Source organism: Pseudophryne corroboree, chromosome 5 (assembly GCF_028390025.1).
Source record: "Pseudophryne corroboree isolate aPseCor3 chromosome 5, aPseCor3.hap2, whole genome shotgun sequence".
In the NCBI taxonomy this organism is placed as follows: domain Eukaryota; kingdom Metazoa; phylum Chordata; class Amphibia; order Anura; family Myobatrachidae; genus Pseudophryne; species Pseudophryne corroboree.
The window spans coordinates 270,342,588-270,355,648 of NC_086448.1; the positions used below are offsets into that span (position 1 = coordinate 270,342,588).

The 13,061-nt window shown below is 40.2% G+C and overlaps 2 pseudogenes; one reads left to right on the forward strand and one right to left on the reverse strand.

Annotated features, from left to right (window-relative positions):
- Positions 1 to 1,648: 1,648 nt before the first annotated feature.
- On the reverse strand, positions 1,649 to 1,767 carry LOC134929781 (5S ribosomal RNA; annotated as a pseudogene).
- A 4,065-nt stretch (positions 1,768 to 5,832) lies between these two features.
- Positions 5,833 to 5,951, forward strand: LOC134929787 (5S ribosomal RNA; annotated as a pseudogene).
- The last annotated feature ends 7,110 nt before the right edge of the window (positions 5,952 to 13,061 follow it).

Genomic DNA, 13,061 nt, shown 5'->3' on the forward strand with positions numbered 1-13,061 from the left:
CATACTTTTTTTGTGTCGTTTTCTTCGTCAAGTGACCGTGCACCATATCCCTTCACATGGCTCTTTTTGCTCACCATGCTTTGGGCAAGGGGGCTCGCACCGCTTCTGCAGCGGGCGCCACACGTTACTATTCGCAATCATAGTCCCCGTGGATTGTAAACTATGCCATAGTTCCAACACTGACTAAAAATGTGTTCCCCTCTTGTCTCTGCTCTTAGTAAATGAGTCCACAATGTACACCATAACATACTGTATATAAATATATATATATATATATTTATTTATTTTTTTAGGAAAAAGGAGGGGATGAGGGATAAGTAGTGACCACGGTGTCAATAAAATAAAAATTGCCAGTTGAAATGATATTAAAAAGCTATTTATTACCATAAAAATTAACATAAAAGCGACACTGAACTAAAAGCACTAAATGAATATATATACTACAGTAAGAACAAATAAAATTTTCCTTATCTTAGAATGAGGTAGGTACAGGTCATCCAACGCGTTTCGTCTGATGAGACTTTTTCAAGGGGTAGGGACAGAGTGAGACTGTATATCCTTTTATAGCCATAGTACTTAGTGGGAGGGTTCTGACATCATAGGGAGTCATGTGATGCAATTACATGGTATATGCTTTAAAACTACTCATATGTGTAAGTTAATAATTAGCAGGTTACTAGGGACTTAATACAAGTAAAAACGAGTGTATTCACAAGGTTATAAACACTTTAAAAGTTCTCAAACAGTGAAAAGGCGGAATTTTCGCCACACTTCCGGTGACGGCGGACGCGACGCGTCACTTCCACCCCACTTCCGGTTCTTATTGCGCATGCACCCGCGGCGATTCTGTGCTTTCAGATGGTCCTCTGCACGTGTGTCCATTACTTGTTATTGGTGGCTACAGTTCACAGGGGGATAAACCAGGCTTAGTTATGTCCATACGGCAGTGGCCATTTTCAATGTCAGTATGTCCATACATCTCCAGATTACGGCGGCCATTTTCTAGTAGTTCATCTGACATATATACTTGTCAGATACCCCGGTGTCCATGGTATTGATTCAATATAAAAAAAAAAGTAAATGAGAGTATCAGGAACATATCATTGTTTATAAACATCTAGTCTAATTTATCATAAATTAGCTAAAGGATGCAAATAAGAAGAATGGGTAAAAAAGATTATGATGAAAAAAATGCTTTTATGCACATTTTAAAAAGAGATATATGCGGGCATTATATAATTAAATAAACCATGGATATATAGTATAGATATAAGGTTTGGTGTATAAATTAGTGACTCAGGGTGAAGTGGGAGAAATTTACAGCTTAATCATCTATACACACATACGCAAGTATGTAAGACCTAATATATATATATATATATATACAAAAATATAAATAAATATAAATAGGTGATCCCAAGGTGGGCGTGATTAGAGTTGATTTTACGGAGTGGGTGTGGTTATGAGATATTGTGCATGTGCACTATTAAGCCCTGTGTTAATAGAGATTAACAGATATATATAAGATAAATAATAAATGAAAAATACGTAACAAATCGAAAGTAAATAGCGAATGTGTTCAATGTGACTTTGTGAATTTATATTCACACGGAGTATGTTCCTTTCTCAGGCCCCTATTCAAATCCGTTCTATACAGTACCTGATCTTCCCAGGTGGTCACCCCTACTGGTACTGATCAGGCCCGACGCTGCTTGGCTTCCAAGATCGGACGTGTTTGGGCATTTCCAGTGTGGTTTGACTGTAACAACGTTGTGCCTTCTAGGTCATCACTCCAGTATTATAAATTAACTTTAGATTTTAAACCAGTGTGTGAGTAATTACAAGAGGCAAAGTGAAAAGTAGAAAATCGGGGCAAGTATAGTGGTGGTGGGGAAAGGATGGGGAGTGGGGGTAGTGGTGGTGTGTGTTGGGTATGGAGGGGGAAGGGGGGGTTTCGCACACAAAAATGGGCTGATGAAAGGTTATCGAGTAATTTGGTACCGTGTTTCATAGAAAGGGAGCGATCTCGTAATTGTCGCTAAATCCTTTCAGCTGTAATGTCTGTAATTGGAATATCTAAAACATCTCATAACATGACAACTTATTGTCGAGATCCCCTCTTCTGTCTCCTAATGTCACCAGTGCGAAGGCTTTAAAAGTCAGGGCCTCCGGATTCGAGTTATGCGTAGAAATGAAATGTTTGGAGACAGCATGGCTCTCCACTTTGTTCCTGATGTTTCTCACGTGTTCTTGTATCCTCATCTTCAAGGGTCTCTTTGTCTTCCCGATGTACTGTTTGCCGCAATCACATTCCAGGAGATATACGATCGATTGGGTATTGCAGTTCATGTAATCTTTGATTCTGTATTCCTTTTTCTTTTCCACATCTGTAAAGGTCTTCCTATTGGGGTGTAAGTATCTACATACATTGCATCGCCCGCATTTATAGGAACCCATACATTTAGGCCATGTGTGGTCCCTTTCTTGATTGGTCTTCAGCATGCTTGGGGCTAGAAGGTACTTGAGGTTCCGTGATTTTTTGAAAATTATTTCAGGGCGAGGAGGGAGGATTTCTTTAAGGATGGGATCCATGAGTAAGATCCTCCAATGGTTTCTAAATGATTCTCAGATGGATTTTTCGTGCCGGTTGAAGGTTGTTATGAATGCTGTGGAGTCATTTGATTTGAGTCTTTTAAACAACCCACATTTGGTAATCAGGAAGGGACATTCATAGAAAAATGGGACAAAATATTGCACACCTGTTCTATAGACTTAATGAAACTCCTTGTCGATGAAAAGAAAAAATCCCTCTCATCCATAGAGACGGAAATCAAACTAAAGGAGAGAGAGTTGGAACCCTTTAGGGACAAGGAGGACTACAAAGTTAACGAAAAAGTCTTGAATAAGAAAATGGCACATATCGAGGAAGAGGTGGTAAAAGGGAAGGAAAAGAAATTCTTAAGGGACAAGAATGATTACGAACAAGGGAGAGTGAAGAGTTGGAGCAGGCTCAGACCAAATGGACATTTTAATCAGAATTCAGATGGGGGGATTTGGAAGTCAGGAACTACAAGGACTAATACTACACAGAACAGAACCAAGGACACCCCAACCAACAGCATAAAGACGTCAAACAGATTCATGACCTTACAGAGATGTGGATCTAATAGTGACCAGGATTTTTTATCCCAAAGAACGGGCGCAAGACCAAAGAACACCTTGAGGTACTCAGTGAAAGAAGACATACGGCATGCATCGCCCCTAAAAAGGAGATTTACAGAAGAAGAGGATTTCGAGGAGGCAGGAGGGAGGGAATACAAAAAAAGAACATTGTAACAAAAACAGCTGATCCAAGAGAAATAGGAATTTTTAACTTATCCCAACACACTCTAACAGAACCAGAAATATCCCTTTTAGACAAAGGACTTTCCTTTGCACCAACAGGAGGCCTTAACAAGTTCGAGACATTCATTGATCTTAACAAATTCGTAAGGAAATTAACGTTAAAAAGGCACTTCCTAAAAAAAAAAAGATGCAGTCATAGCTAACTATGAGAATCGCTCTACATCAGGTTTAAAAACCTATTTCCAAGTACTACCCCTTGGAATCGAAAGGGAGTAACTTTAGTATGTTTTATGAATTAGTGAAGAAAGACCTTTGTGATATGGACCAAGAGAAGATAAAAGAGAACATTACCAATAGAGAAAGTGAGGCCCTGAAAAATCTACAAAAAAACAAAGGGATTATTATAAAACAAGCTGACTAAGGGGAGGGGGGCTGGTCATCATGGATCGGGATAAATACATCGCAGAGGCAGAAAGACTGCTATCAGATGAAGAATCTTACAAAAAACTAACAAAAGACCCGAAGGATGACTATATCGAAGAATTAAGGACACTTTTATTACATGGTCTAAGAACAGGCATCATCACTAAAGATGAGTACCAATTTTTAATGAGATCAGACGCCACTACCCCCATTTTTTATTTCCTACCGAAAATTCATAAGAGCTTAGACAACCCGCCCGGAAGACCGATTGTGGCGGGCATAGACTCACCTCTAATTTGTCCGAATATGCTGATGTCTTTTTAAAACCATATGTAAAGGATCTCCCATCATACCTCAAAGATACGTCGGTATTGAACCTTCTAAAAGATAATGAGTGGAAGGATTCATACATGTGGGTTACAATAGACGTTCAATCGCTCTACACGTGTATTGAGCATGTGAAGGGAGTAACAGCCTGCAAGGAATATCTGGATAATGACACCACATAAACAGCGAACCACAAAGATTTTATTTGTGACATCATGTATTTTATACTCCATCATAATTATTTTAAGTTTTTGGATCAGTTTTACCTACAACAGTGCGGCACCGCGATGGGCACGATTTTAGCGCCCAGTTTTGCAAATCTTTTTATGGGTTGTTGGGAAAAGGTTTTTATTCATGACCATCACGTTTTTAACAGCAATATAATTTTTTATCGGAGGTACATAGATGATATTTTAATAATCTGGGATAGTGACATGGAATGTTTTAAACAAACACCTCAGCACTACAATGAATCTTGCTTTTACATCTAACACGAGTAGAGAGCACATTGAGTTCCTGGATTTGGTTCTTACAGGACAGAATGGAAGGATTACAACAAAGAATTTCGTTAAACAGGTGGACACCAATAGTTATCTCCACTACAAGAGCAATAATCTTAAAAGTTGGAAGAAGAAAATTCCATTCTCCCAATTCAGCAGAATTAAAAGAAATTGTAGTAAACCAGAGAACTGCCAGGTGCAGCTGGAAATGTACAGGGACAGATTCAAACAAAAGGAATATCCGGATACCATTCTGAAAGAAGCCATCACCAGAACCAATGAAGCTGAGAGATCCAAGTTGTTAGAATACAAAACAAGGGAGAAATCAAAAGACTCCACAGCATTCATAACAACCTTCAACCGGCACGAAAAATCCATCCGAGAATCATTTAGAAACCATTGGAGGATCTTACTCATGGATCCCATCCTTAAATCCTCCCTCCTCGCCCTGAAATCATTTTTAAAAAATCACGGAACCTCAAGGACCTTCTAGCCCCAAGCATGCTGAAGACCAATCAAGAAAGGGACCACACATGGTCTAAATGTGTGGGTTCCTATAAATGCGGGCGATGCAATGTATGTAGATACTTACACCCCAATAGGAAGACCTTTACAGATGTGGAAAAGAAAAAGGAATACAAAATCAAAGATTACATGAACTGCAATACGCAATCGGTCGAATATCTCCTGGAATGTGATTGCGGCAAACAGTACATCGGGAAGACGAAGAGACCCTTGAAGATGAGGATACAAGAACACGTGAGAAACATCAGAAACAAAGTGGAGAGCCATGCTGTCTCCAAACATTTCATTTCTACGCATAACTCGAATCCGGAGGCCCTGACTTTTAAAGCCATCGCACTGGTGAAATTAGGAGACAGAGGAGGGAATCTCGCCAATAAGTTGTCACGTCGTGAGATGTTTTGGATATTCCAATTACAGACATTACAGCCGAAAGGATTTAACGACAATTACGAGATCGCTCCCTTTCTATGAAACACGGTACCAAATTACTCGATAACCTTTCATCAACCCATTTTTGTGCGCGACCCCCCCCCTCTATACCCAACACACACCACCACCTCTCTTCTCCCCCCCCACTCCCCATCCTTTCCCCACCACCACTATACTTGCCCCGATTTTCTACTTTTCACTTTGCCTCTCGTAATTACTCACACTGGTTTAAAATCTAAACTTAATTTATAATACTGGAGTGATGACCTAGAAGGCACAACGTTGTTACAGTCAAACCACGCTTGAAATGCCCAAACACGTCCGATCTTGGAAGCCAAGCAGCGTCGGGCCTGATCAGTACCAGTAGGGGGGACCACCTGGGAAGATCAGGTACTGTATAGAACGGATTTGAATAGGGGCCTGAGAAAGGAACATACTCCGTGTGAATATAAATTCACAAAGTCACATTGAACACATTCGCTATTTACTTTCGATTTGTTACGTATTTTTCATTTATTATTTATCTTATATATATATATATCTGTTAAACTCTATTAACACAGGGCCTAATAGTGCACATGCACGATATTTCATAACCACACCCACTATGTAAAATCAACTCTAATCACGCCCACCTTGGGATGACCTCTTTATATTTATATACATTTATATATTTTTGTATATATATATATATATTAGGTCTTACATACTTGCATATGTGTGTATACATGATTAAGCTGTAAATTACTCCCACTTCACCCTGAGTCACTAATTTATACACCAAACCTGATATCTATACTATATATTCATGGTTTATTAATTATATAATGCCCGCAGTAAAATAAAATATGCATAAAAGCGTTTTTTTCATCATTATCTTTTTCAGCCATTCTTATTTGCATCCTATAGCTAATTTATGATAAATTAGACTAGATGTTTATAAACAATGATATGTTCCTGATACTCTCATTTACTTTACTTTTTTTTATATTGAATCATTACCATGGACACCGGGGTATCTGACAAGTATATATGTCAGATGAACTACTAGAAAATGGCCGCCGCAATCTGGAGATGTATGGACATAATCACATTGAAAATGGCCACTGCCGTATGGACATAACTAAGCCTGGTTTATCCCCCTGTGAACTGTAGCCACCAATAACAAGTAATGGACACACGTGCAGAGGACCATCTGGAAGCACAGAATCGCGGCGGGTGCATGCGCAATAAGAACTGGAAGTAGGGCAGAAGTGACGCGTCGCGTCCGCCGTCACCGGAAGTGTGGCGGAAATTCCGCTTTTTCACTGTTTGAGAACTTTTAGTGTTTTTAACCTTGTGAATACACTCGTTTTTACTTGTATTAAGTCCCTAGTAGCCTGCTAATTTTAAACTTACACATGAGTAGTTTTAAAGCATATACCATGTAATTGCATCACATGACTCCCTATGATGTCATAACCCTCCCACTAAGTACTATGGCTATAAAAGGATATACAGTCTCACTCTGTCTCTACCCCTTGAAGAAGTCTCATCAGACGAAATGCGTTGGGTGACCTGTACCTACCTCATTCTAAGATAAGGAAAATTTTAAGATAAGGAAAATTTTATTTGTTCTTACTGTAGTATATAAATTCATTTAGTGCTTTTAGTTCAGTTGTGTATATATTGTCCCTATTTTTTTATGTGTCTTTTATGTTAATTTTTATGTTAATAAATAGCTTTTTAATATAATTTTAACTGGCAATTTTTATTCTATTGACACCGTGGTAGCTACTTATCCCTCATCCCCTCCTATTTCCTACATTACGCTCAGGGAATTACCACCCCTGTATTTATTGAGGGAAACAGCTGACGCCCCATTAGCCGCATAGGGGAGTGTCGTATAGGATTGCCAATACACAACATATTTGTTTCATCTCACATGTGGCGCAGTATCAATCCTTGCTTTTATATATATATATATTTTAGTTTAAATATATATACACAGTAGTTTATATATATATACACTTACACGTAGTTTGGTACTCAAATGCACGCAAGTTACCCTGTTGTCCTGCCCTGGTCCAGAATGGGCTAGGCAAGAAAAGAGAACAATTGTAGAAGTGATGGCACTCAGAGGCTTTTGGGAACACAAAGTAATTTATTCACAAAGTAACATGATGCAGCACGTCAATGTTTAGGTGCACAACGCAACATCTTCAGGATTTATTTAACAAAAGCACAACATATAAACTACATGGATGAGCGACATTGTTATGCCAACTTTCAAAATTTTAAGGTGCCAGCACATTGCGCATAAAGTTCCGCACATGTTGTACAGTGGCTTGGCAAGTATATAAGGTATATATGCGACAGTCCATTTGCACACATATCACTTGTTGCTGACATTGTGCGTAACCAAACCAAAAACTAGGGAGCACCACGGGTCATTGATGTGAGAGGTGAACGTCGGCAATGAAGGTGCGGGAGGACTGTGCGAAACACGACGGTGGACCAGCTGACCGTAAATTTCCTGCGGTGTTTACATTTTTAGCACAGTTTAATGAAAGTACCTACAGTCAGATTTTGGACATTTGCCAGGACACAGCTCCAATGTCTGTTACAAAGTAATTGGCAAATATTTGTCTGACGTTGTTTGCTGTCATGCCTCCTCGTGCTGTGGGTTCTCCCTGGAAATCTTCCAAGTCTGTTATTGTTGTCTTATCCTCAATCTGAAAACCATCTCTAGCCCTATCAAAATTTTGGAGAATTATACAAGCCTTGACAATGTCAACTGCAAAATCGGGCTTGACATTATTTGGTCTATGGAAAATTCTCCACTTATTAGTTAGAATGCCAAACGAGCATTCCACATATCACGGGCTCTACTCAGGCGGTAGTTAAAAATTATTTTTTTCTTGCGTCAGGTTTGGCCCACCATAAGGTCGGAGTAGATGCTTATGAAGTGCAAATGCTTTGTCACCCACAAACACATATGGCACTTTAGTACTTTCTGTTCCTGGTAGACATTTCTCGTCTGGCAGTTAGTGTGTGTTTGTTACATTTGACCTCCACAGACTAGATCTTTTCCAGATAGCAGTCGCAGTCTTTACCAAAACTTCCTATATTCATGTAGACAAAGCGGTATTTGGAGTCTGGAATAGCATTTTAAAACACTACAGAATAGTAATCTTTGTAATTGAAGTACATTGAGCAGCAACTGGATGGACAAATTAAATTCCCATTTAATGCCCCTATGCAATGTGGGAAGTTTGCGTTTTTCTCAAAATCAGCTGCTATAGATTGCCAGTGTTCTTTTGTAGGTGTAAGTAGACATTCCGATTGCATGACTGACCAAATTGCTTGGCAAACTTCTTTAATGATCTGATTTGCAGTTGAAATTACAATTCGATAAGCATAGTGAAGATCAGTAAAAGTGCACACACTTGGCAGATATCTGAAAAGAACAAATCCAAACTATGAGTAATTGTTCAGTAGGTCTTTGTTAAACATTACAAAATGAAAAACATTTATATTGTTATTGAATCATATTGTTCTAGGTAAAGAAGTCATGAAAAGCTGGATCAATGGGGGTCATTCCGAGTTGTTCGCTCGTTATATTTTTCTCGCAACGGAGCGATTAGTCGCTAATGCGCAATGTCCGCAGTGCGACTGCGCCAAGTAAATTTGCTATGCAGTTAAGTATTTTACTCACGGCATTACGAGGTTTTTTCTTCGTTCTGGTGATCGTAATGTGATTGACAGGAAGTGGGTGTTTCTGGGCGGAAACTGGCCGTTTTATGGGTGTGTGCGAAAAAACGCTACAGTTTCTGGGAAAAACGCGGGAGTGGCTGGAGAAACGGGGGAGTGTCTGGGCGAACGCTGGGAGTGTTTGTGACGTCAAACCAGGAACGAAACTGACTGAACTGATCGCAGTTGCCGAGTAAGTCTGGAGCTACTCAGAAACTGCTAAGAAGTGTCTATTCGCAGTTTTGCTAATCTTTCGTTCGCAATTTTGATAAGCTAAGATTCACTCCCAGTAGGCGGCGGCTTAGCGTGTGCAAAGCTGCTAAAAGCAGCTTGCGAGCGAACAACTCGGAATGAGGGCCAATATCCGAGACTCCTTTGCAAAGTCGTTCAAAAAAATAGAAGAAAGCAAGAGATCTGGAGCTGGGGCAGTGAAGTATAGGAAATATGTGTTTCATGACCAGATGCAATTCTTAAAAAAATTGTATGTGTCTAGGGATACAGAAGAAAAATTCCCTCAGGATGTTATACAAGATAACCCAGTTGAAGATGCTGTTAGGGAAAACTCAATTCCTGAAAATGAGGCTGAAAACACAACAGTTGCTCCCCCAACACCAGCAGTCAGGGTTTTCGGCAACAAACACGCCGGATGAAATAGAATTAAAAATGCTAAAGGCTCTGGAACCTGAAAAACCAAATCGACAATTATCGTTTTTTCAGGGGACGATGCCTGCTTTCGAGAAATTAGATGAAGATGAAATCTTACAATTCCAAATGGGGGGTTTTCAACTTATTTCAAATATAAATCAGAAAAAGCAGAGATCCTTGCAGCCTTCGCCCCTGCCTTAGTCTATGCCAATGCACCAAACACTGTCGCAAGCAATGCCGCTACAACAACCTTATGTTCAAAGTCCTATGCAACAAACACAACCTCCGCTAACATCTCAATTGTACCCATTTTGTAAACATGCCTCCAATAAATAGCCCTCAAAGTTGTCCTTCTCAGACTCCATCCCCAGCACCGTCTACTGGTTCATACAGTTCCGTGGACTTTTCATCACTGCACCCATTATAAACAGCAATCTAGGCCGCATTCATCCAAATTCTTACAAAAATCACACACATGGTGCTTCACACATGAAATTTAATTACGACCATTGCCAGTTTCTTACATTTGTTACCTAATGTTTTGATTATAACTTCATTGCAAATATTGTTCATACTTAAAATATGTACATTTCCAATGTGAAATAAAAACATTATACTTTCAAATGTCTCCGATTTACTTACCTCAGTGCAACTGCTAACATTTGAACAGGTTGAATACAATTTCGCATTTTAGAGTTCTCATGTTGAATATGGTCTCTCAGCCGCATATGTAATTCGTCAAAGGATGACAAGGACATGCAGAAATAATTGATGAATTTATTCTCATCTGCTCGTAGGTCTTGAAATAGTGAGTTGCATGTATTCAATTCATCTCTTCTTAAGTTTATTGGGTGAACCCAATAAAGCCGCTTATGCCTCTGGGCTCGTCGGCGACGATATAACAACTAGTGATGAGCGGATTCGGTTTTACTCGGTTTTACTCGGTTCTCAAAACCGAATCTTATTGGCTCACTGATGTCACGTGTTTTGGATAGCCAATAAGATTCGGTTTTGAGAACCGAGTAAAACCGAGTAAAACCGAATCCGCTCATCACTAATAACAACCACATAGCAATAATACATTTGTGATCCATGTGATAATGGTGTTCAGTCACACACACTGTGAAATGCAGCTGCTGTTGCACATGCCTATTTCATTCAAATTTATAACCACAGCATTAAAACCGGCTAAAAGCTGTTGCATGTGAAAGGCTCTGCCGGCCGGCAACAAAACGGACAGCTTTTGTCCGGCTTTTTGCTGGCCAGCCAAAACCGGGAAGTGTGTTACAGCCCTAAGTCTGCCAGCCACCATTGCCAGATTTTTGTCCTCTGCATGCTGACTATCAAGCCAGTCTAATTCATGGATGCAGCCATGACACTTTGATTAGCTGACCAGACTCTTTGTGAATCAGAGCTCTCTTGCAATCATGTGAAATGTCCAGCCAATTCACAGACACTCCAGGGTAGAAAGGAGGTGAGGTCTCTCCAATGTCAGTGCTTTATTGTAATTGCAGGTCTGCAGCTTGCTCCATCAGAATACTCAACGGACATCTGCATAGAGATTCTGGTGTTACCAGTTTCCGTGCATCGGCTGACTTTCTAGCTATCCTGCGCCGCTGTGCACCTGTGGTCAAACATCAAGCAGTGTCCCGACTATCTCAGCTATCCAGCTACCCTGCACTGCACCTGCGGTCAAGCATCAAGCCGTGTCCTGGATATCTCAGCTTTGGATTCAGCAGGGAATCAATGAATACGGACTGATGTGCTCCAGCTAATGGCAGCTCAGCTAGAACGTCTGGAGGAAACTCAATGGCAGCTGGTGATATGTCTACATGATCTATCGAAACAACAGGACACACTACAGTCAAATATTATTCCTGCTACTGCAGTCACTGCTCCTGGTGATTTCTCCACTAATTCGGCAGCTTCTGCTACTATTAAACTACCAGCGCAAAACAAGTTTGACGGCTCTCAAAAGTTATGTTGAGGGTTTCTCAACCAATGCAAAGTGCATTTTACCCTTCAAGCTACAAGCTTTCCCACAGCAAGAACTAAAGTGGCCTACATTCTGTCTCCCTTCTTTCCGGACAAACCCTGGATTGGATTTCTCCTCTCTGGGAACGTTCGGATCCCTTGCTGGGTGATTAATCAAGATGTTCCACAAAATCATAGACAAGTCTGGATGCTCATATTCAGCCTCTATTGATATTGATATGATTCACCAGGGGAGCAGGACAATGAGAAAATACATAATTCAATTCCAAACACTTGCTGCTGAGTTACAATGGAACGAGGAAGCTCTCACTGCAGCCTTCTGGCATGGATTATCTGAGAAAATGAAAGACAAGTTCGTTTCTCGGAACATTCCTAATGAACTTGTAAATTTAATGTCCAAAGCCCCGTATCATCCACGGCTTCCCAGAGGAAGGTCCTCCTGTCTTCAGAAAGTTTTTCTGTGTTGCTCTTCTGAAACCATCAACATTCCTGTACAGTATCACCAGTTCCAGGACGTTTTTAGCAAGGGAGGTGCTGAACTATTTCCTCCTCATCATGAGTGGGACTGACCCATTAATTCAAATCCTGTGAAAATTCCACCCAGGGGTCGTACCTATCCTCTGTCTCTCCCAGAAACTGCGGCCATGTCTGAATATATAAAGGAGAATTTGGCTAAGGGATTTATCCTCCCCTCTTTATCGGCAGTGGGGGCGGGTTTTATTCTTCGTAAAAAAGAAGGATGGAGGTTTGAGGCCATGCATCAATTACAGGGGATTGAATGACATCATGGTAAAATCCACTCTCGCCAATCACGGATTTGTTCGACAATGTCAAAGGGGTAAAGATCTTCACTGAACTTGATCTTGGAGGAGCCTACAATCTCATTCAGATCCGGTCCAGAGATGAATGGAAAAGTGTTCAACACAAGGGAAGGTCATTACTAATACCCTGTCATGGCCTTTGGTTTAAAAAATGCCATTTTCCAGCATTTTGTTAACGAGATCTTCAAGTACCTTCTCTATCATTCTGTTGTAGTCTATCTGGATGACATTCTAATTTATTCATTCCGATCTGCATTCTCAACGTCAGCAAGATTATCAAGTACTCTCGTCATTTTAGGAGCAATTGTTTATTCTGTAA